Raw genomic sequence first — 23151 nt, 5'->3', positions numbered from 1 at the left:
TGGTGTAGTGATGGTGATGTTTTCAATATATAATCTGATATTTCTCAGATTATCAGATTGTTTTCAGTTCATTCGCCTCTTGTCTTAAAAAAGGTCAATTTGGAAAACTAAACTAAACACACGGCCTTTAGAAATGCCATTTGAAAAACCTCACTGCCGCTGCCATCTGATAGGATGACAGATAAATCGCGAATTACTTATTGGTGACATTTTCCGGTCGATCAGTTAATTTTTGAGCAATGTTTCTGGGACTGACTTGAAAGTGCAGTACATTTCAAGCCGGATGTGAAAAATGTATTTTTCGACGGTGAAACTTGCGTTTTTAGAAGGAAAATTGAAAAATTTGTCCCGCAGTTGTTGGTGTCGACGTCGCTATTTCTAACATTGTTGGAACAATGTCCCGTGAAAATTGTGAAAATTGGTCTTTCCGGCTTTCTAAAAACTAGCCAATATAATTCACTGTTTTCGGGAGAATTGATGAAAAAAAAAGTCAAGCAGAATGCAGAACGCGCACATCGAGAGGTAGAAGTATTTCAAATGAAGTTATCCAAATATAAGATTCAACCATTGTTTACCTCACATTGCAGTACGCTCACCTTCTCTCACACGATTTACAGGTAAACCTTGAGTAGCGCGCTTGTGTGCAAACAATGCGAATGTGTCCTTATTTGGGGCCAGCCGATGAGCCGAAGGGAAAAGCGAAATGCCATCCCCGATTAATGGTTATTATAGCGCCGTATTTGCTCATCTCAAGCTCCGGATTTGTGACGGTACACGAGCGAAAAAAACAGGTAGAGAGTAATGACACCTTGGCGGGACAGATTTTAAAAGTCGTCAAACAAAGCCAAGAAGCAGGAGAAATACATCCGCTCTGGTGCAAATGCAACTGCAGTTACGTTGTGTCGTCTCTGAAAGCCATAAACCGCGCCATGCGGCGGCAGTAGGACAATGTGACACGGTACCTTGAAGCGTCTACTCAAGCACTTGTGTGGGGGAGGGTGTGAGCTGTGACATCCATTCGAGAGTAGCGAGTCATAATTTTGAGGCGGGCATAGTAGTAGTGCAATGGGAATATTAATCACCTATCTTTGCTCGGTGGCTTTCTTTCTGCGACTGGGGATAGATGATGAAGCGTGGAATGTGTCCCTGAAGACAAAGTTGATGAGTATCTTTGAATTTTGGTGTAGAATCCTGCTCTTCAGGTGAAGGTTAAGTGTTCTTGTTAGGTTTTATTGACTTTTAAGTAGATTATTTTGACATTTTTTCGAATTGAATTGAATCTCGTGGAATTTAGTTTATTCTTGGACAAATCATCAGTTGGGACAATTGTTCACATTCTAGGAGAGGTGAACAATTTTTTTGTTTAATCTCAGCGATTAATTCGCATAGAAATTACTTTGATGTTCGGGGACAAAGTGGTCAATGGTGAATAATGACTTAAAATGTTCTGTTTACTAAAGTTGATATATCTTATCACATTCTGCTCTTAAAGGGGCCCCTTTTGTGGCTTTGACTCTGAAAAAATATGCCACACCAACTAAACTTGTATCTTGTACTTTATTTCCAGGCCAAAAAAAATTTAATAAATGTCTCAACTTGTTTCTAATAATGAAAAATGTACTACAGGGCGGACTCGATTATATGCAGTTTCGGATTTCTTTTCACTGTATATGGTCGAATTCTGTATATAATCGAGTCAGAGTTCGTTTATTGAACATAAAAGAAGACACCCAAGACATCTTTCTTATTTTGGCTGCAATACCGCAATAAACAATTCCTGGTTAGAATTCAATCAAAATCTTCAAAAATCACGATTTTTACTTCACTGTACTTATAGTAACCAATAGAATTTCACCATAACGTTGAAAAGTTACATTTTTTCTATTTTTTTATTTTTTTCATATTTGAAATATTAAAAAAAATCAAACTGCATATAATCGAGTCCAAAATCGACTTATATTTTAAATTTTTATCTTTTACTATCTTGAACAATAACTTGAGCTACAATATTCGTTGGACATATTCCTTGGGGTAACCACTTTGCCCCAACTTCCCTATAGTTTTTGAGTTAGAAATTTTTGAATTCTTGACTCCAAAACTATAACACCTACAAAATTTTGGTTAAAGTCTGGATAGCAATAAAGTGTATTTAATAAAGTTTAACCTAACATTAAAATATGAAGCTTCAAGTGTGAACTGCGATCAACATAGCTCCTGAAATAAAAATATTTTTTTTATGGAGACTCTTGGAAAACTTATGTTTTACTCGTAACATTTTTGTGTGATCACGATCGATATGTTCTTGACATGTTTCCAAATAAAAAAAAAGGCTTAACGAACATGTGAATCGTGAGAATCCACAAACAAAAATGTTACAAGAACTAAATTACTATTAATTTTTCAAAGGAAACACTAAAAAGTTGTTGTTAGAAAAACTTTTTCCCTGTAGCAGAACCCTTTCTACCATGTATGGATGACTTGTTGGATATTATATGGGCTGTTCACATAATTTCTTTTAGAATTAAAAATACATATTTTTATGAAATGAATAAAACAAATGAATTACATTGCGTAGAATGTATAACGGCGAAAAAGTCGATTTTGTTCATTTTGTCGCTTACGTCTCCTATACAAACATGGGCAGTGCTGTCTTCCACAATTGATCGCTTCTATCATCTGTCATCTATTCCACGAATCTTAATAGGCGCGAGTTTCAATTTTTCATGAATCCTTTTTTTGGTCAACCGACTACTAACGGGTGAGTCATGAGTAGCGGGACTAAATGAAAATACGTTTGGTAAAATCGGTTTTTTTTCAATCCAATTCTCTATTGCTTATTCACAATTCCAAACAATGTGCTTTTTATGTTAAACAATTGGATAGATAGTGGCACACTTTTTTGGCGCAACTGATGACACGGAATTTGAGTTGTTGAGCTGTGGAGGTGACTTATTGAAATGCAGGAGTCCTGAGTTTTCTATAATTTGCACAATTTTTTGACGTAGGATCAGGTTTTCCAGTAAGGCTGCCAAATCAGAAAATAGGTAGCGTCTTCATAGAATACTTTTAATGTTTATACGACATAATTCTAATGAATCGAATCGGAAATTTACATAGATTATTTTTGTGTATTACTTACAACACTTTTGGCTGGTTCGTCACTTTTACTTCCATTTTTGGAAGAATGTCGGGAGTGAGAATTGAATTTGTACAATTATCATAGATTTCTTTGATATGTTAATTATTACAATATATCCATTTCAATCCCCTAGTCCAGAGAGTAAAAACAGGGCATTTGAAATTTCCATTAAACAGTCTTGGTCCTGCCGGCGAGCGATTTTTGAAGTGTCGATGTTGGGTCGTCGTGTGAATGAAATAGTGATGAGATTTTTTTCACAACCTCAAATCCAAGGTGGAAGTCGGTGAAGTAATACAAAATCACAGTTTTCATGCTGTTTGGTGAAGAGCGCTTGTGTATTTTTGCATCAGATACATACATTGCTGCTACCAAATGTAGATTGAATTGATTATAATTAAGCGGTATCAATGTTTTGTTTATCCGAAATGTGGAGTGATTGAGGCATGTGACCGTGTGTATGTCATTTGAAAAAAAATCGGCGTGAAAATTGAAGAAGAATAACGCTTGCGATGCATGCTTAGGCGTCGTGCACAAATTACGTAACGCTAAAAATCCGGATTTTGGACTCCCTCTCCCCCTACGTAACAATTTTGAAAAAACGTTTCCGAAAAATCACTGTACACCTTTCATACATCGTTCGAAAATCAACAATTATCAATATTATGTGCTATAAGCTAAATCTACATTTGAATCACATTCTTTGTAGAGTCCAAACATGCCTGTCCCGATAGTGTCTTAATACTTAGTGTTTCCTAATAGATGAATAAAAGAAACCTCATATAATTACTATTTTCTGTACATTGCACTGTGATGAACAAAGAGAAGCAATTGTAATTTTTAATGTTATACGAGGGTCGTTTAAAAAATAAGTTTCAGTGCCTCAGAACTCGAGGAAAACTAAAGTTAGGACAAAAAACAAGGCGATTTTCGAAATCTATGTTTTATTTTCTATTTTTCTACGTAATCGCCATAACGTTCGAGGCATTTTTCATAGCAATTACCAACATTGCAGATTGCCTTTACAAATTAAATTAATTGAAAAACATTAACCTGCTGTTCTCATCATATCCCAGAGTATTCAGGAAAAAAAGTACTATCATAGACTCGCAACATATCCAGAGCACCTTTTCCATGCATTTCACTAAATTTCTTCCAACCCTTTTTTGATTTTATCCGATAACAACTGAAACTACCGACGGAGACATTTTGACTATTATCGGAATAGGGAATACTAACGCTACAGACAGAGCAACCTGGTGATTACGTCTAGCTACGCGAACAAATGTTCATTGAAACGATTGATTGTCCGCATATATAGACGTAAGCGTTTTCCAAATAGAAAAAAATGTTTTATTCCGCAAAATCTCCTAGACCCTCTTTTTGCCGATAATATCCTTCAACTGGACAGGTAATTTCATTGGAAAAAAACAACAAAATTGCGTTTTCTCAACACTAATCTGTCGTTCTACGCATAGTTGTCCCATGTTACTTTTTGACGATTTTCACTTTTCTTCATAAAACGTTATTTTTATGCATAATCTTACGGAAAAACACAAATAACATATAGTTTATTTCCAACTTTAAAAAACAACATCAAGCTCAATTGTCCCATGTTGATATTCTATTTATAACGGTCCCACCATGTATTTTTTGTAGATCCATATCGAATAAGTCGGTTCCAGTACAAGAATTTCGTGTCACACTTTCAGCAGGCCTTATGCACTCATTTATGGTTTGGAAGAACGAACTAATTCTCAAACAAATAAGAAAAAGTTTAACAGAACACGTGTACGCCTTGTTAGCGAATGCCTAATAACAATGAGATTTATATTCTGCGAAGGTTTTGCAGATCAATCATTTCTTCATAAAACGATGTTTCTATGCATAATCTTTCGGAAAAACACAAAAAAAATATTGTTTGTTCCCAGTATGTCAAATAACAACATCAAGTTCAATTGTCCCATGTTGATATTCTGGGCATAACAGTCCCACCATGAATTTTCAAACCCGTAATCAAGCTTGTTTGATCCAGTGAGGGGATCTCATCAAATTTCATTAAACAAAAGTATAGTGCTTATAAAAAACCCGGTGTATTGCTAAATTGAAATGCTTAAACCTTTTGGTAGATAAATATGCGAGAAAACTTTGATTGCGTTTTTCTCACTTGCTGATTTTGGAAAATGGGACAACTATGCGTAGAACGGCAGTAATGGTGTTGGTGATTACATCTCCTGTGCAAACATGGGCAGAGCAGATATTTAATTTTCATCATAGAATATATATTTGGATATATTCATCCAACAATGTAATTTGAAGACGTTCGAAAAAAAACAGTATCATTATACCGATTATCGAGTACCGTAACAACATGTCAAGTTGATAAAAGTCGCAATGCATTGCAACTTTTACAAATTTGTCACATTCCAACTGGGACAATGTAGTAAACCACAATATGGTTGACTCATTATAAACTTGTCATGGATGCATATATTGTCCACTAGAGCAATAATGGTAGCTGGGCTGACAAGTGACATTTTTATGCATTGTCAGTAAGTCGAGCACATGCTTATTTGTAAAAAAATATCACATTATTGGTAGCTGAATCATATCAGATTTATGCGCGGGAAGTTGATTATCTTAAATAAACAATAAAAATCCGATAATTATTGTGCCATGTGCGTTAACCATAATGCTGTGATTGTTTGAAATGAGCCATACGATACCTCATGTGCAATATTTACACTTGAAAGCCCGAGTTATGCTAAACAACAACGGCGACTGTAATAAAATATTTGTAAATACATGTTATCGTCTCATCGCATTCGAACCTCGATTTGTCCTCGTGATTTCGCTGATAGTGATTGAATGGTTAGAAATGTCATTAAATCGATGACTGCGATGCAATAATACATTTTTCGATTGTTTTATTCCAGAGACCGTGTGCGTTTTATATTTAACGTTTTTATAAACGAAACTCTATCAAAGCAACACACCGGCGCGCATACCTACCCCAGGGCATAAAACTCCAGCACCGACCGAACACTCGACACACTAACACAATACGCATAATTCATTCTCTGCCGTCACGCTTGGTGTGCTCCACCTTCTGTGACGGTCAGGGTCTTCTTGTTGATCCCCCGGTACTCCGGTACTGTTCGAAACATGCGAGCTTCAGATAGTCCCCATAGTCGGTCGGTCTCTCCTTCCTTCACATACACCTTCATTCTCGAATCTCCCCTATCATCGTCGTCTCGTGGCGCGCATTGCTACAACAGTGCCAACCCAATGTTGTGTGATCCAGATCCCCCATTTTCAATAAAACGCCGTCTCGATTTCCAGTCCAACACAAACACATGCAAACCACGCGCTGGCAGCAGATCAACGGTTTGGAGATTCTGACCATTGCGGTACACAGGCCGAGTCTTAAGTCATATCGACGAGCCTGTCGGTACACCTACACAGTATAATAGCGTTGTCCCTAGGGGATGGGTTAATTCCTGCCAAAGGTTGGCTGCCTGAGACTTGGCACACTATCACGCACGATGCAGGAAAAATACATTCGAAAAGGGAACGCTACATGTAAAGCTGTACACATTCAGTTTACGAGTGGGCAAGTGGGGTTGCTAATAAACCGATTAATTTATCATTTTCTAATAAAATTTTGCCACAGTAAAATCTGCTCGCAGATTTTCTCGGCAACCCTAATGAAATCAGCGAAATGGTATCGAAATACATTCGAGAGAAAGGTGGAGCACACTTATGCCGAATAACCGATCCAATGTTTACTATAAGATCAAAATCTGTGAGCAATTACTGTCAGTATCATACGTTAGTCGAGTCGTTTTTTATTCTTCTATCGCCCAATATGGTGACGTGTAATGGACACGATAAAAGTGCTATAAGTTCGCTCTGTCGGAGAGTTATTGTAGGTGAATTTATATTTTATATTGGTCTGTGCTACACCAGAAACAATACAACGTGATTCGTTGAGCTGCCACTCATAATACACTCAAGACGTGTTATTTATCATAAAAATCTCAACTGAGTTCTAATAAAAAAATGACGCAGATAATACTACGTTGAGAAATTCCTCTAGAAACGTTAATGCCATTGAAGAAGATATCAAGAAATAATGCCATAAGACCATTCAACAAGTTGTACATGGTCGGTTTTTTAAATTCGATAACTATTTTTTCCATATCTTCAGGTCAAGTCCCAGTGTATGTCGCAGAAATGGGTGCGATATACTATGCTCTAGGGATCATTGAAACACTGCCCATCGACCATTATTTTATTTTTTCAGACAGTCTCAGCTCAATAGAGGCAATCCGCTCAATGAAAGTTGATAAACGCTCATCTTATTTCCTAACAAGAATAAGACATCTATTGAGTGTTTTGGTCGAAAAATTATTCAAGATTACCTTAGCATGGGTTCCCTCTCATTGCTCGATTCCGGGGAATGAGAAAGCGGACTCGCTAGCTAAGGTGGGCGCTTCAGAAGGCACACTTTTTGAAAGGCAAATTGCCTATAATGAATTTTTTCACATTCCTCGTCAGGACACACTCGTTAGTTGGCAGCGCATGTGAAGTGAAGATGAGTTCGGTCGTTGGTTACACACGATTATCCCTAAGGTCTCGACGAGTGCATGGTTTAAGGGATTGAATGTAGGTCGTGATTTCATTCGCGTGATATCTCGGCTTATGTCCAATCACTACAACCTAAACGCGCATCTCTATCGCATTGGGCTCGCAGCAAACAATCTTTGTGATTGTGGCGATGGCTACCACGACATCGAGCATGTTGTCTGGTCGTGTATCCGGTTCCATGCTGCTCGCTCTCAGCTCTCTAGAGGACTGAGAGCAAAAGGCAGACAATCGGATATCCCCGTCCGGGATATCTTAGGTAGCCGGGATCCTGATCTTCTGCTTCATCTATACCTGTTCCTCAGAAACGCCGATGTCAACGTTTAATGATGTTTCCTTCGTTGTGTCCCCGTTTTATATCCCTCCTAGCGATCGATAAACTTTTACTTAGTCGCGGCAATACATACACACACTCTTTACAGATGCACGGGCCAAAGGTTGTGCAGTCCACTGATCATTCAACAAGAGCCAAAGGTTGTACCGCTCATGACAACTCTACACGAACTGATGATTGCGCCGGCTAGTGACCATTCTATCCTGGATTCCTCGAGTCGAGAAAGACGCACCACGCTAGATATGGGGTACAGACTAGGGAGCGTTGCTGATTAATGGTCAGCTGAATCCCAATAGGAAGTAGCCCGTGTCGGGCACACGTATAGAGCATCGAAGACTGCAACATACCAATTATGAGAACACTTGTAATACTAACCTCGAGCCAACCGCGAGTAATCGGTTACATATTACTAACATAGTTGTAAGACAAAATTTGTCAAAATATTGGACTCCCGGCCCCGTCAGGCTAACGCCACATGTGCCTTAATAAAAAATATATTTTGGGAAAAAAAAAAGTCCCAGAAAGTCAATTTTCGGCCAAAAATTGTTTTTCGAGATGACACCAGATCACGACGTTTTATGCATTTTTAAGTCATTTAGCATCGAAAAATTTTTTTTCCAAATTTCATGTAGATTGGAACATTTTCGAGGATCAAAACTTTGAGCGGTTTGAGACATCCCTAATTCCATCCGATTGAGCAGAAACTTTGCACAGGTTATTTTTTTGGGCCAATAAACAAAATGTACAGTCTTGGTTTTTGATATTCTATGATGAATGTTTTTCCATATACAGGTCGGACTCGATTATATATATTCTTCGATTTATTTTCACTGTATATAATCGAATCAAAAAAAATTCTTTTTTTATTTGTTTTTATACACTTATTTTTTGTTTTTTTTGATTTTAAAAGAAGAATTTAATTTTTGGTTCATCCCCTTAAAGTCATAAAATACCTTTCTCATATAAAAAACCTTATTTATTTCAGAATGTGATAGAGGATCATATTTGATGATAAAAATGTTTCTACGCATATGTTCGAATTCTAACAATGACAGAGTTATTGAACTTTTTCTCTGTTTCAGGCCCTTTTGCCTTAAACTCTAATTAAAAAATTACGCTACGTAGGACAATTCTGTTGCTTCCATTTGAAAGATAAGAAAATTTTATAAAGGATACAGTTGTAAAACTTCCAAATTAGCGGATTTAAGTAACATTTCAGAAGTGAAAAACTTTAATGTGTGTGGAGTTTAAGGTGTTATTCTTAATGTAATCCAAAAAATACATAATAAACATGAATATTTCCATCAACCAAATTGAAGCTCTCTAACTGCTCTACAATTTGTTCCTTAACACCCAACTTCTATTTTTTTAATTTCTCTGCAATATAATTTTAAACATTTCCTGGCAATTGGCAAAGTTTGGCAAATTAAATTTTTGAGTAAGCATACCATAATGTATGTTATTTATTCCCTAATAGTTCATTGATTTCAGATTCTGTAAACTTTCACATTCAATCACGTAATTTATTTACTGTTCATTTCTGTTCCGTTCATATTTATCTAAAAGTATAGGAATTCCTTTGGTCATTTTTGGAAAGCTGAGGCTTTCTTACACACGTTACCAAAATTTCAGAAAGATATAATTTTCATTTTTGAGATATATTTTTTTTTATGTTTTCGTCAATTGCGGAACATAATAATTTTTGCCAATTGTTTATCTTATCAAAGACAATAAACGGTATCAATGAACCTCCTGGAAAGAATATTTAATTAGTTCCATACAAAATCCACTTTTGTAGAAAGACCCTTTTGAAATTAAAAGTTTTTCAAGTTTTTAGGGTGTCGATAACGAAGATTCCCTAATTCCCTTTCGAAAAGTATAGAGTATTTTACATAACATAGAGTAATTCCACGCCAAATCAGTTAAAAAACAGAACATTTTGACCCGATCCACTTAAAACTTGGTACTTCTGGTTGAAACTACCTAAAATCACAATGTTCATGACCAATTTAAATAACGACTGATTTTTTACAAGGAGGCACTCAAAATCATCGATCTTTCTTTCGAAAAAATCATAACTAAAAATCCAGATGTCTGATTAAAATATGATATTTGGCAAAGTTTGGCAAATTAAATTTTTGAGTAAGCATACCATAATGTATGTTATTTATTCCCTAATAGTTCATTGATTTCAGATTCCATCATAAGTACCAAGTTCCAAAAAAAAACAGAGACGAATGGGTTAGGGAGCTGCTGATTGGGCGTGAAATTGCTCTATATTAACTCTTTGTGGTCGTTTGTCTGCTCTCAGCCACCACAGCAAGAAACCATGCTTATTTTATATTTTACTCAATCATGTATCAGTTTATGCTTTTCCTAAACGAAACTTGATGTCTAGTGAACCTGTCCACGAATTAATACGGTATTCCTATGGGTAATAGATAACGATCCTCAGTATCAAACAATGTAGTCACCCACACAAGATAACGCGTTGAATGAATAGGAATGTGAAAAAAAAATCATAACAGCAGAATTTAGCCATTGTACCACTTTGGTGTGATTTTTGGTGTGAAAAGATTGTTCATAACTATCAGAACTACTGTTTGCATAAATGTCTCATGTTATTTGAATAATCGCTTAAGTGTCTCAAGCGACAAAATCACGGATCACGAAAATCGCGGATAACACAACAAATGACTAAAAATGAGGTGCAAACACAAAAAAACAGATATTTCAGTATGAAAACAATGTTTTATCAATACAGGAATCATTGAACTATCCATCTGTAAGGTCGTGTACACCAGTAGTCAAATAATGTGAAAGTCATAACCAAAACAGAAGAACAAAAACCTACCATTCATTGTCAAATTTAGGGTAGTTTCATAGAATTACTATGGAACTCGCTTTCGCGGATAAACCATATCCGCTCGCGGATAATGGGGGTTCTACTGTATATATATTTTGAAAAAAAAAACATTAAACGTTTTTCATAATATTATGCAGAATTTAATTTTTTGATCTAAACATCTTAAAACCCATGAAAATCGATCATTTTTGGTATTTTCGCCAAAAAAAAAAAGACATTTGGTATGCAGTTCAACATTCACACCCGCGAAAAAACTGGATTCTAGTCACATATATCTGATCTAGTCACATAGGAATATTAAACGAAGACTGAAAACATGTTAACTTTGAAAAATCATAACTTAAAAACGAAACAAAACAGCTCTCTAATTTTGGATATGTTGTGTCGAAAAACCTCAGCTTTCAAGAAAAATAAAATAAATACATACAGCGTCCTTGATCCCGAAACAATGTAAACTAAAAAAAACAAATACAATCAATAATCACGAAAACAAAATACAGTTCTTTTGTAATTTGTAAGTAATATTTTTTCGAAAAAGATTAGGTTATGATTTGATATATTAATCATCTAAATCGGTCCGGTAGATTAAAAGAATCATAACACAAAAACGAAAAAAACGCTATTCTGATTTTTGGATCTGTTATATAAAAAACCTCAGAAAAAATACAAAAAAATAGGCGCTCGTGGTCCCGATATCATGAAAACCATACGAACAAATACGATCAATAATAACAAAAATGTTTTTTTCTGCAACTGTAGCATTTTTTCATAAAAGACCAACTAATTGGCTTTGATTTGATATATCGATCATCTAAATCGGTACAGTAGTTCGAAAGTTATAAATTTTTGAAAAAAATGGTTTTCGAAAAAATGAGAAAAAGGTGAATTTTTGGACCACTCTAAAATGGAAATGGTCACCCTAATGGAAAAATAAAAAATACGGGTCTAATATTTTGTAAATTAGCGAAAAGCGATTAGTGTCACAATTTTTATATACCACTGCAAATCACCAGTCATGCGAAAATCGCTCATTCGAAACGGATACTGAGTAGAAAGGAAATATTGCAACTTAAAATGCACCCGCTTGCTATTTATTGCAAGGGACGAGTTCATAAAATGTTGTATTTGCGATTTTAATCATACAGTCTCGCTCCAGTCAGCAAGTAGTCAGTCAACAATCTTTCTTAACCCTTTCGTTACGAGGTTCATCTAAAGGCGCGACGACCTGTGTATACGAGCGTCGTCTATAGACGACATCAGGGTGATACTGCACATCGATCACACCAGCGCGATATGCATACTGTTCGGCGCAATGCTCCGTTCAGCGGTAGCACTCCGACGGAGCACACTACCGTAGTGAAAGGGTTAATGGTGATTTCTCACACAGTGGTTTCGCTCGATGCGAAGTCCGAAAGCATTACCACTTCGGAGGCTCGATAGCGTATTCGTGAATGGGAGATGTTGCACACCGTGGTGCAATTTTGTTCGCAAGATCAGAATCGAGGCTACAGGCGAGTAAACCACAATCTTTAAAAAATACAAGAAAATCTGTCTGCATTGACAATATGGGAAGAAAATGCGACATTGTTCTCGCGAGGACAAGAATGGATCAGCTGGTTCTACAAAATCACGTAAGTCATCGGTCCTTTTCAGGGCCACTGATTCCAAAATTTCGACTCATCCCAATGAATTAGTTCTAAAATATCAGATCAGATACGTTAATTATGTGCAATCGTATTCCGGTTTTCGTTCAAAGCACGAAAACCTGTTCGTTAGAATAAAACGGTAATTTCTAGTTTTCGTTCGAACGCGGTTAAGTACGAAAAATATATTTGTTTACACCGGCTTTTCCATATTTTTTGCCGAAGCAATCATAATTGACCTTATTCGCACTATTTACACTTCAAATATGGGAAAAGAAATGATTTTTGAGTTTTTCAAAATTTAGTGTTAATAGAATTCGTAAATGAACTCTCAGTCTCAGTATTAACTGTTGATTGCTCGCTGTCCATAGCAATACTGAAACACTGAACATATTGAATATTCAAGTAATTTATCAGTATCTCTTAGCAAAATTACATCTCCATCGCTCACCCATAAATCCGAACACATTCCTGAACTCACATTAGTTCTCTCCCGACAAAAAAAACAGCGTACGGCGAGAAAAATGGACGCGTCTCCTCCAGCATCAAGTTGTTATGTTATGGAAAACTGAAATCACGGAAAAAAGTTAAACTATTGCATGGCGAATTGTGCTCGCCGTGCGTCCGTCGTAAGTTCTACACTGATGACCGATTTTGCTCATTTTAGACGCTCGCTGGCTGAACCGAAACTAGACTTAAAATACATATGAAAGCTTACTCTAATTTAATAGTTAATTTCACATTTCTCTTTTGCTATGCTTCGGTACGCCAATGCAAGCTCAATACTGTACAGTTGTGTATATTGCATATTCTGAGAACGCATTCTGAAACAAACAATCTTGCATGTCCGTTCAGCACGATAACAAACCATAAACTGAGGATTGCCGCAACGGGGGAGTATTTATTATGCTGCTTTTTTGTCCAGTGTTCCCTCAGATAGAATGATGGTAGCTACGATTGTTCTCGCAATTGTTCGGATATATTTAAATTGTGTTTTGGTGCTACTGCACTTGCTCCGGCGAAACTCGGGTAACAAAAATCGAATCAATCAAAACGTGGGTTCGGATAATGCTCGGCATTTTAAAGTTATTAAACAATCTATTGATGGAACCATCTTTGCGATCTATCAATAGATGGCCGAGCTAAAAGCGTGCGAAATCTTTCATTATTTCTTAAGATTTCCATAAAAAATGTTCACCACCTCGAAAAAACACCCTATGCCAAATATAATTTTTTTTAAACCCCGATTTCCGGTGATTTTTCGTTTTTCAAAAAAACTCGAATTTCAACGTCTGTGACACCAATAAATAAAGTTCGAATAAGCTAATATTTTGCATAGGGTAAATTATCATGCAAATCAACATTTCGCAGTAAGTTCCGAATGAACTTTTTTATTGCATTTTTTTACGTTTCGCAGCAAGTTCCGAGATAGCTATTCATTCTTATTGGTACCCAAAATCATACTTTTCGTTTCGTGTTCCGAAAAAAAAACAAAGTCCCAGAATGTCGATTTTCGACAAAAAAAATTTTCGAGATGACACTAGATCTCGACGTTTCATGCAATTTTAAGACATTTGGCATCAAAAAAAAAATCGAAAACCCAGATTTCCTTTACTCCCCCCTTTGTTGATTTTTCGGTTTTCAAAAAACTCAAACTTTGACCGCTTTGCGCCACTCTCCCTTAAGTCCGATTGAACTGATATTTGGCATATGGTGTTTTTTTCGAGGTGGTGAACATTTTGTAGAGGGTAACTTTTAGAAATTTTAGGGTCGATTATTTCCCAATTGACACCCTAGTGTACACGTGTTCTGTTACACGTGTTTATCTGTTTGCCAGAAATGAGTGCATTAGCCCGGCTGAAAGCGTGACATAAAATTGTTGTACTTAACCGATACATTTATTATAGATCTACAAAAAATACATGATGGAACAATTATGCCTAGAATTTCAACATGGGACAATTGAGCTTGATGTTGTTTTTCAAAACACTGGGAACAAACAATAAGTTTTTGTGTTTTTCCAGAAAATTGTGGATAAAAACATCGTTTTATCAAGAAAAGTGAAAATTGTCAAAAAGTAACATGGGGCATCTATGCGTAGAACGGCCGTGTAAGAGTCAGTGTTACTATTAATATCGAAGGGTATCTATCGGACGAGCGACATAGTACTTTACCATAAAAATTGCCGGTGACTGCATTGCGGATATATTCATGTTCATTTGTGATCATTGATACGTATACCCTACTCGTTAAAAACCGTAATGTTTCCGTCGATTCAATGATTCCGAACTCACCTTCCTGATGTTAATTCTGAAAAAAACAAGAGAAAAAACGCTATATTAATTTGCCATGCAGGAACGAAACAAACAATTCACTAATTGCAGAATAGCTCTCTTTTCAAAATTAGACCACGAAAAAGTCAACAACATAACAAAACCGAGATGCGAGTCAGTGCGATCGGAACGACCTTTCGCACATTCATTCTGCTTCCGTTCCAGCAGCCTTCACAGCTCGTTAAGGACGCCGCAGGGCGATGGGAAAATTGTTCCGAAGGTCCGGCACACTAACGGCACACCGATGGAAATGTTTTGTATTCGCGTGGGTCGCATAAAAATAAACCTCACTAAATCTCTCCCGTCATACGAGTGCGTATTTTGCGTGACATTTTTCTGCGCTGTTTTTGGGGGCGAACAGGGTTCGCTTGTGGCCCACAACAGTATTGAAAACGGTCCAACATGGTGTTTGCTAGAGGCTACCGCTTTGAAGGGCGACTGTTTTTTGTATTCTTTTCACCGACATATGCATATCTAAAAGCACAGACACACACATTCACGTTAGCTCCGATGGATATTGGATTTGAGTTGCAGAAAAATACGTGAATATGAGCTGAATATGAATATGAGAATATGAGTCACCTTGATACTGTATGATAATGCATCTGGGGAATATCCATCAGAGAGGGAGTTATTGCGCCAATTGGCACAATTCCATTAAGTCTATTACTAACGTGACATTCCCTCGCTAATACTAGCTACAACTGCCAATAAATGACTCAGGGAGAGGTCATCATTTTTGTTCGCGGGGTTTTATTTACATTGCGACATTGATATGAAGTATTTCCAAACATGATTTATATCGCTATTATTATCAGGAGTATTAAAATCACAAAAATTAGAATTTAATAACCTACAATCAAGAAATAGTGTGAAGGATATTGTTCTAGGCTAGAGATATGGCTAATATTGAATCCCCGTGAAGTTTCAGTTCAAACATTACGGCCTGGTTACGTGAATACAAGAAAACAGTATTCCATGAGAGTAAATTTCCATTTATTGAATTGCAGAGAATAGTGGACAAATAATGACTTAATGACATCAACAGTAATTTAAGATGCAATATTGATGTGGAGATATCCTGCAATAGAAGTCATGTAGCGTCAACCACAATCAGAATTGTATAGCACGTAACGCGCCACATAATTGTACAGTGCTGCCTTTTAAGCTAAACGACTGGGCACAAGTTTCGAATGAAATCCCTCGTGGCGCCCGAATGTCCACTAGGAAATTGAACTACCGCAACAAGTACACAGCGAGTACATGACTAGAGGTGGACGCAAGCTTCAACTTTAGTTAGGAAGAATTTTTTTCTACTACCAGTTCACACGCTAACCTAGCACCAATGCGCCCCGCCGTTTACCCTGGTTACGTAGGCTAAGAAGAAGGTGAAATTTAAAACCAGGAGCATAGGAGCATCATCACGATATTTTCATGTCGGTTGTGGATGATCCATTCTTCCACCTCTGCTGCTCGCTCGCATAAACATAAATTAGCTACCCTCACGGCACCCAGAACTCCCTCCTTTTAATACGGAGTACGACCTCGGAATCTGGCTGCTATAAACAAAGACATCGATACCGTATAATCATCCCGGTAATAACCCATAAATATACGCCTTTTTCGGTGCCACTCTGGCGTGCTGCAAACGTCACACCGACACTTCCCAGGCATCCGTGTGCCGGGAGAACGAGGAAGGAAAAAGACGAAGATGGGACAACGATGATTCTATCCGAAAGGAATATTTCCAATCATCATTCAAACCTACATGCCGCCGGAGAGAAATGTGTAACCGTTACGCCTTTCTCTATTTGTCTCGTCTCACATATCGAGTGTAAAAGCGTGCGATACACAAGAAGCCGTCGAAAAGTGGATTATGTTCGGAGGATCAATCCTTCGGCACTGTCTGGGTCTGGGTGGATTGCGAGGAGAACTTTCCGCTTAGTACACACATCAGAACATAGATGGGACCGATTTGATTCTGTAACGCAATCGATTGGAACAGGAAGTAAAATTGGAATTCGACATGTGTCAATCGAGGAATAACTCGATAGACTGGTAGACCACATGTGGGCTGGATTTTGCTCCTCTTTATGGGAAGTGGGCGTCACGAATGAAATCGATTCGAAACAGCAGTTTTGAACATTTTCTGTACGATAATCATTTGTATCTGAACTTTCCGCCCGTATGAGGATTCTCTGGTGAACTTCGGTTGATGAGGATAAAGGTATTGAATTTCTATGATTCTAGGGTATTGCCATTTTTAACGAGAATAGGATTTATCATTTAAAAAAAGATAGATAATCGATGCATTTTTCTTAGAAGATCTATATGATTATTCGTCCAGTAGATTTAAAGGGGGAATCACTCTCCCTCATTCTGCACCGCGAGTGATGTGAAATAACAATGATCACGTTAAAGTCATTCACTCTATTATGGTGATCACCCTAATTATCAGCTCCAATTTTAAATATAAATCAATACTTGAAGAATATCACTTAATGACAACTATCGTTACAGCATTCGTTTTCGGGAATCCCGGGAGAATTCATTAGTATTCACTTGAGATAAGTTTTTTTCGTGAAGTGATTCGAGCCATCTCAAGTCATACACTGATTAATAATATAGAGGGATTGCTTTGTACAGAATCGGTTATCGTGTCAGTAGATCACGAGATATAATTAAGAAATTAATCCATTATTTTTGCCTTAATTTGAAGGCTTTATTCAACATTAGCTGACCCGGCAAACTTCGTCCCGCCCAAAATTTGTTTTTTGTTATCAATACCTTCAAACATTCACGTTTTCTTACTAAGCGCAAGTTCATGAGTCCAATCGTAGAACTATTCATTGATTGATCTTCTAACCGACCCCGTTGAATTTACCTTTTACTAAGAAAATCCTAGTACTTCTACCAAAACTTATCATTATAATATTATATTATTTTCAGACACAATTCTCGTTCAAGATTTTTTAACCACTTGCAAATAACATGTTTCTCCGTTACATGAAATAAATATTTGATACAGAAAATATGATAGAATAAAGACAGACCGTTTCCCTCTTCTCCCCTTAGAGAAGGGGGAGGATTGTCTATTCACCATAGAAACATTTATTGCATCCTAAAACCTCCACATGCCAAATTTGGTTTCGTTTGCTTGATAAGTTCTCGCGTTACGCAGAAATTTGTGTCTCATTTGTATGGGAGACCGCTTAAAGAGGGGGGAGGAGTGTCAAACCACCTTAGAAATGTTTCTTCTCCTTCAAACCACCAAATTAGCCTCAAACCGTGGTTCAAAAGTCTGGACTTGAGTCGGGACTTTATTCGCACCTTCTCCCGACTCATGTCCAATCACTGTTCGTTAGATGCGCTACTCTTTCGTATTAATCTTGCCGACAACAATCTTTGTGTTTGTGGCCAAGGTTATCACGACATCGAGCACCTTGTTTGGTCGTGCGAGGTGTATCTGGTCGCCAGATCGAATTTAGAAAACTCCCTTCGGGCCCGAGGAAGACAGCCCAATGTGCCGGTGAGAGATGTGTTGGCTCGGTTAGACCTTGATTACATGTCCCATATATATGTTTTCCTTAAAGCTATAGATCTTCGTGTGTGATTGTCCCTACATCCTTATACCCTCCTTTCTTTCCTTTGCGGGTAATTCGTCCCCTTGCTATAAATAGTAGAATAAGTTGAAATGTAAATAAACTATAGATATACGAATAGATTTAAGAATTGAGTGCTCATCAACATTGTTACAATTTCCTTATATCCCATCCTTCTCCTAAAAATATGTCACCCTTCTAAACTCGAGTACACCGCGAGTAATCGGTTTTCCACCTTACTAACCATAGATGTAAGAAAATTGTTTCTATATATATATAGTTTTAAAAATATATTTAAGAATTCGGCTCCTTTAAACTTAAGTAACTGAGCCTGTAAAAATAAACGAATTTAAAAAAAAAAAAAAACCACCAAATGTCAAATTTAGTTCCGTTTGCTTGATTTGTTTTTGAATTATACGGAAATGTACGCTTCATTTGTATGGCAGCTCCCCTCCCCCCTCAGAAAGACGGGAGGAGTGTCTATTCGTCATAGAAACGTTTTCTGTCCCTTGAAACCTTTGCATGCAAAATTTGGTGTTTTCTTGATCAGTTTTCGAGTCATGCAGAAATTTGTTTTTCATTTGTATGGCAGCTCTCCCTTAGAGAGGGGGTGGAGTGTCTAACCACCGTAAAAACATTTATTGCACCCTAAAACCTCCATACACTTAATTTGGTTTCGTTTGCTTGATTCATTTTCGAGTAATGTACAAATTTGTGTTTCATTTGTATGACCACCGTTACAACCGTAAAAACATTTATTGCACCCTAAAACCTTCACATGCCAAATTTGGTTTCGTTTGCTTGATTAATTCTCAAGTAATGCAGAAATTTGTGTTTCATTTGTATGGCAGCCCCCTCTTAGAGAGTGTGTGAATGTGGAGTGTCTAACCACCATAGAAACATTTATTGCACCCTAAAACCTCCACAGGCCAAATTTCGTTTCATTTGCTTGATTAATTCTCGAGTAATGCAGAAATGTGTGTTTCATTCGTATGGTTGACACGAATCGGTGATATGTTTAAATAAGTGTGTACTTAAATAAGGTTTTTTGTCTCGCCTATTTGCCGTTCCAAAACAATAAAGAAAACTTCAATTCGCAGTAATAGAAATGAATCACCGACTGCATTCCAATAGAATTTCAACAATTGACGAAATAAATATTGCATTACTAATTCTTTCACGGATGAATCTTGAGAAATGTCACAGGACGACTGATCATGAATACTTAAAATATTTTTTTCTGCTTAATTCTCATTTTTGATGCATAATTCAACGATGAATTTAAATTTGTATATTATTTCTTATGTTTCGAAAAACGCGATATAAACGATACATTTTCAGTGATAAAATCGAGAGTGATATAAACGAGACGAGATGAAAACGCCTAGTGATATAATTGAGACGATAATGTGTTTGAATGATCCTATTTAGTACGCAATCCCAGCTTTCTAATGGCAACTACATTCCCATTTTCCATACATTTGTTTTACCCATTTGTGTATTGACCTACCCGTAACGTCAATAATGACATATTGCAGTTTAAGCTCTACTTGATAGCAATTTATCGAAACGGTCGGAGTTTAACACAGAGCATATTGAGTAATGTTTTCTAAATCGGCCTTTTTCATAATCTAGAGGAAAATGAACTGAAAAAGATTGAGACCTCTATCAAAATTCAAAACTCACTCACTCTTTCTACTACACATTCTTGCTCCTGCCCAGACAGTAATCAATATCAAACCGTGGTTCACAACTTCAAATTCAAAGTGTAACTTTAAGAATCGATACGAAGCATCGGTGTTCATGCCGTCTAGTGGAGAGTGATTGTGTGTTTTTGCATCATATGTACAAATTGTTGGTATCTATGCGTTGCCAAAAGTAGATTGTGGTGTAATGGGATAATGTAGAAAATCGTGGAGACGGAGCAAACATATAGTCATCTGTGACCTTGTGTATGTCCACTGGAAAAATAGCTGTTATAGATATAACACTAAGAAGACAGAGTTATAGCTATAACTCTGACGCTTTTCAGGATCACCAAAACATTCTACTAAAGAGTATTTGTATAATATTGAAGCACTGCAATAAAAACTGAAATTTTAAATCGATCATTCAATTTTCGTAAGTTCGAGCATTGTTTTTGGGTTAGAAGTGGTGTCAAAGCGCAGCGCATGTCAATCCGAATTTGAAAAAGGTTTTTTTCTCGCGATGGTAACTGTGTTTTTCGATGGAAAACTGAAAGAAAAAAAATGCGCAGAACAGTTTATTCTTAAATTTCTGTTAAATTTTGATGTTGTTGTGCATTCAATCAAATCCGATAGAACATTGAAAACAATTTTAGTTCAAATTATTTTTTATATCAGCCAAGTTCAATATCAAACAATTAAATCTATGAACATCCAGCGGCAGCGGATAGTCATGAAAAAATTTACTCCGCCGTAATCGCTGGTTCCCATGTGCATGTCAATAAATTTCGATCAACGCGCAACAATTAAATCATTAACCACTATGTTGTCACATGCCGTTGGACCCTCGTTTTATCACATCTATGTGTTATTCCGCCGGTACTGTACGCATTCTACCAACTCTGGAAATGAAACCGAAAAAACGCTCCCCGTCACGCGTTGATCGGCTGATGTGTTGTCATCCCGTTTTTTCTGCCATTATGAGAAAACCTTTTTTTGTTTCATTAACAACAAAATTTATTCGATTCGATTCAATTCACACAGCAACCCATATATCACACCGCTCAAGTGCGGATCATCGCCGACCGTCATCTGGTTGACCCGCAGTGCCGCCAGATGATATTTACGGAGCATGCACACAAACTCAAGTTAAGCCCAAAACGAAGGTCGTTCATTTGGCAACCCAGTATTATCTTTTCATATGCTGCCACATTCTCTACCAATTATGAATGGATTCTACCGTTCAGGCGCACTTGATGTTGAGCTCTCGTGTTCCGAAACTGGGAATTCTTTATATAGATGAGGGTCTCACATTCTAATGCCATCAATGACATAATGATCAAAAAAATGACATCGAACAGACTTGATTCGAACGATTAAAACCGGCACAGTCATTGAAGCTGCAAAGAAAAGAATGATTCCCTCATCCGGGTCCGGATCCTAATTCAATAATCAATCGTCTACTCCAAGTGCGCTGCGCTGTCACCCCAACCAAGCGTATCAAATGTATAAAATGTATGCACAGACGACACAACAGCGAGCAAAACAAAACAACGTAGGTTAATAGACAAAAATTTATTCGCTCGTTAACTTCTGTTGTATATGGTACAAAAAAGACTTCGATAGCGAGCAAATGCCGCTCTTTCTTCTAACTTTCCAGTGGACTAAATTGGAGAAGAATGTGTGCGGAGAAATGTGACGGTTCCTGGGAAGTGGCCGTGAAGATGCTAGTAAATAGACGACATAATAGAGAGACGAGGCACAACACCCAGTGTGAGTGGTATTATTCGCTTGTCAGTTCGTGACGACCAGCTGCTGGTGGAATCTTCATTTGTTAAGCTAGTAGATGATTACCATAGCCACTGAAGTCATAAGAGAAATGATGGAAGATGAGAACAAAAATATTTCTTCCACCGTTGGGATGTTAGTTAATATTATTTTTAGGCAGATTCAATGTATCATTTAAGTATGAATCAAGATCAGAATGACATTTTTATTTGCTTTTTTGTTAGATGGATAATTGTTCTCATTACTAACTAAAATCTTCTAAATGGAAGAAATAATAACCATTTTGTAATTCGGAAAATGAAGTCCTCTATTCTAACTTCTTCAAGCTTGGTTGTTATCCAAAAAGCAACATTGCAAAACGTTATCTTCTAAGCTAGCTATCCAAATCCACATTCGGAACTGCATTTGCATATATACGACCGTTGTTAAACAAGCTTTCGAGACTCTAAGTATTATCTTCGGGTGGAAAGATTATAATGAGTAAAAAACAAAATTCGACAATTGCGTATTTATTCAAGGACAAACTTGAATTTTAAAAATGTAGCTGCGAAAGCTTTAATTGTATGCTAACGCTGTCTAAAACATTAAATTATTCCTATAAAATATATAGAAAAAAAAATTTTTAATTAGCTCTTAATTTTCAATTCCAAATCATAAACTTCATAGTAAGGTAAATAGGGGGTCTTCGTACCACTTGGTTACGCGTTCGCTTACCAAGCGATCGATCGTGAGTTCAAACTCAGGGCCCTCAATTGACCATCTTTGTGTTGTTATAGAATAACTACGTCCACGCAACCATCATCAGCGATGGAAATCGATCCACAGTGGAACAAAGATCGATTCATCCATACAACTGCTCTACTCTGCAAAATACATCGGGCTGCTGTTCTATAAATAACCCAACAATGATCTGTTACCGACGATCACCACCGAGATGGCAACCCGGCTGTAGACTTGCCACAAGGGTAATTATTTGACACATAAGAACAGGAAGTATAGCTGTCAGACAAACACTCATTTTCAATTGTAACACAGAACAGTTAGACACGCATAAAAATCGACAGTCTTGTGAATTATAAATTTGTACTTGCATTGGATTACTCAAAAACACTAAAAC

At 37.0% G+C, this 23151-nt stretch overlaps 1 protein-coding gene across 1 annotated transcript in view; it reads right to left on the bottom strand.

The window, feature by feature from the left end:
* The window catches only part of LOC129779729 (A-kinase anchor protein 200-like), a 249670-nt gene that overhangs the window by 196874 nt on the left and 29645 nt on the right, over positions 1-23151 (bottom strand). The window contains exon 2 of the mRNA XM_055787379.1: positions 14921-14936. The gene's annotated coding sequence lies outside the window, so the exon portion shown is untranslated. The remainder of the gene's footprint in view (positions 1-14920; positions 14937-23151) is intronic.

The sequence above is a fragment of the Toxorhynchites rutilus genome, chromosome 3 (genome assembly GCF_029784135.1).
Source record: "Toxorhynchites rutilus septentrionalis strain SRP chromosome 3, ASM2978413v1, whole genome shotgun sequence".
NCBI lineage: Eukaryota > Metazoa > Arthropoda > Insecta > Diptera > Culicidae > Toxorhynchites > Toxorhynchites rutilus.
Note: the sequence above shows the minus strand (reverse complement) of the source record. Positions and strands in the feature narration are given on the sequence as shown.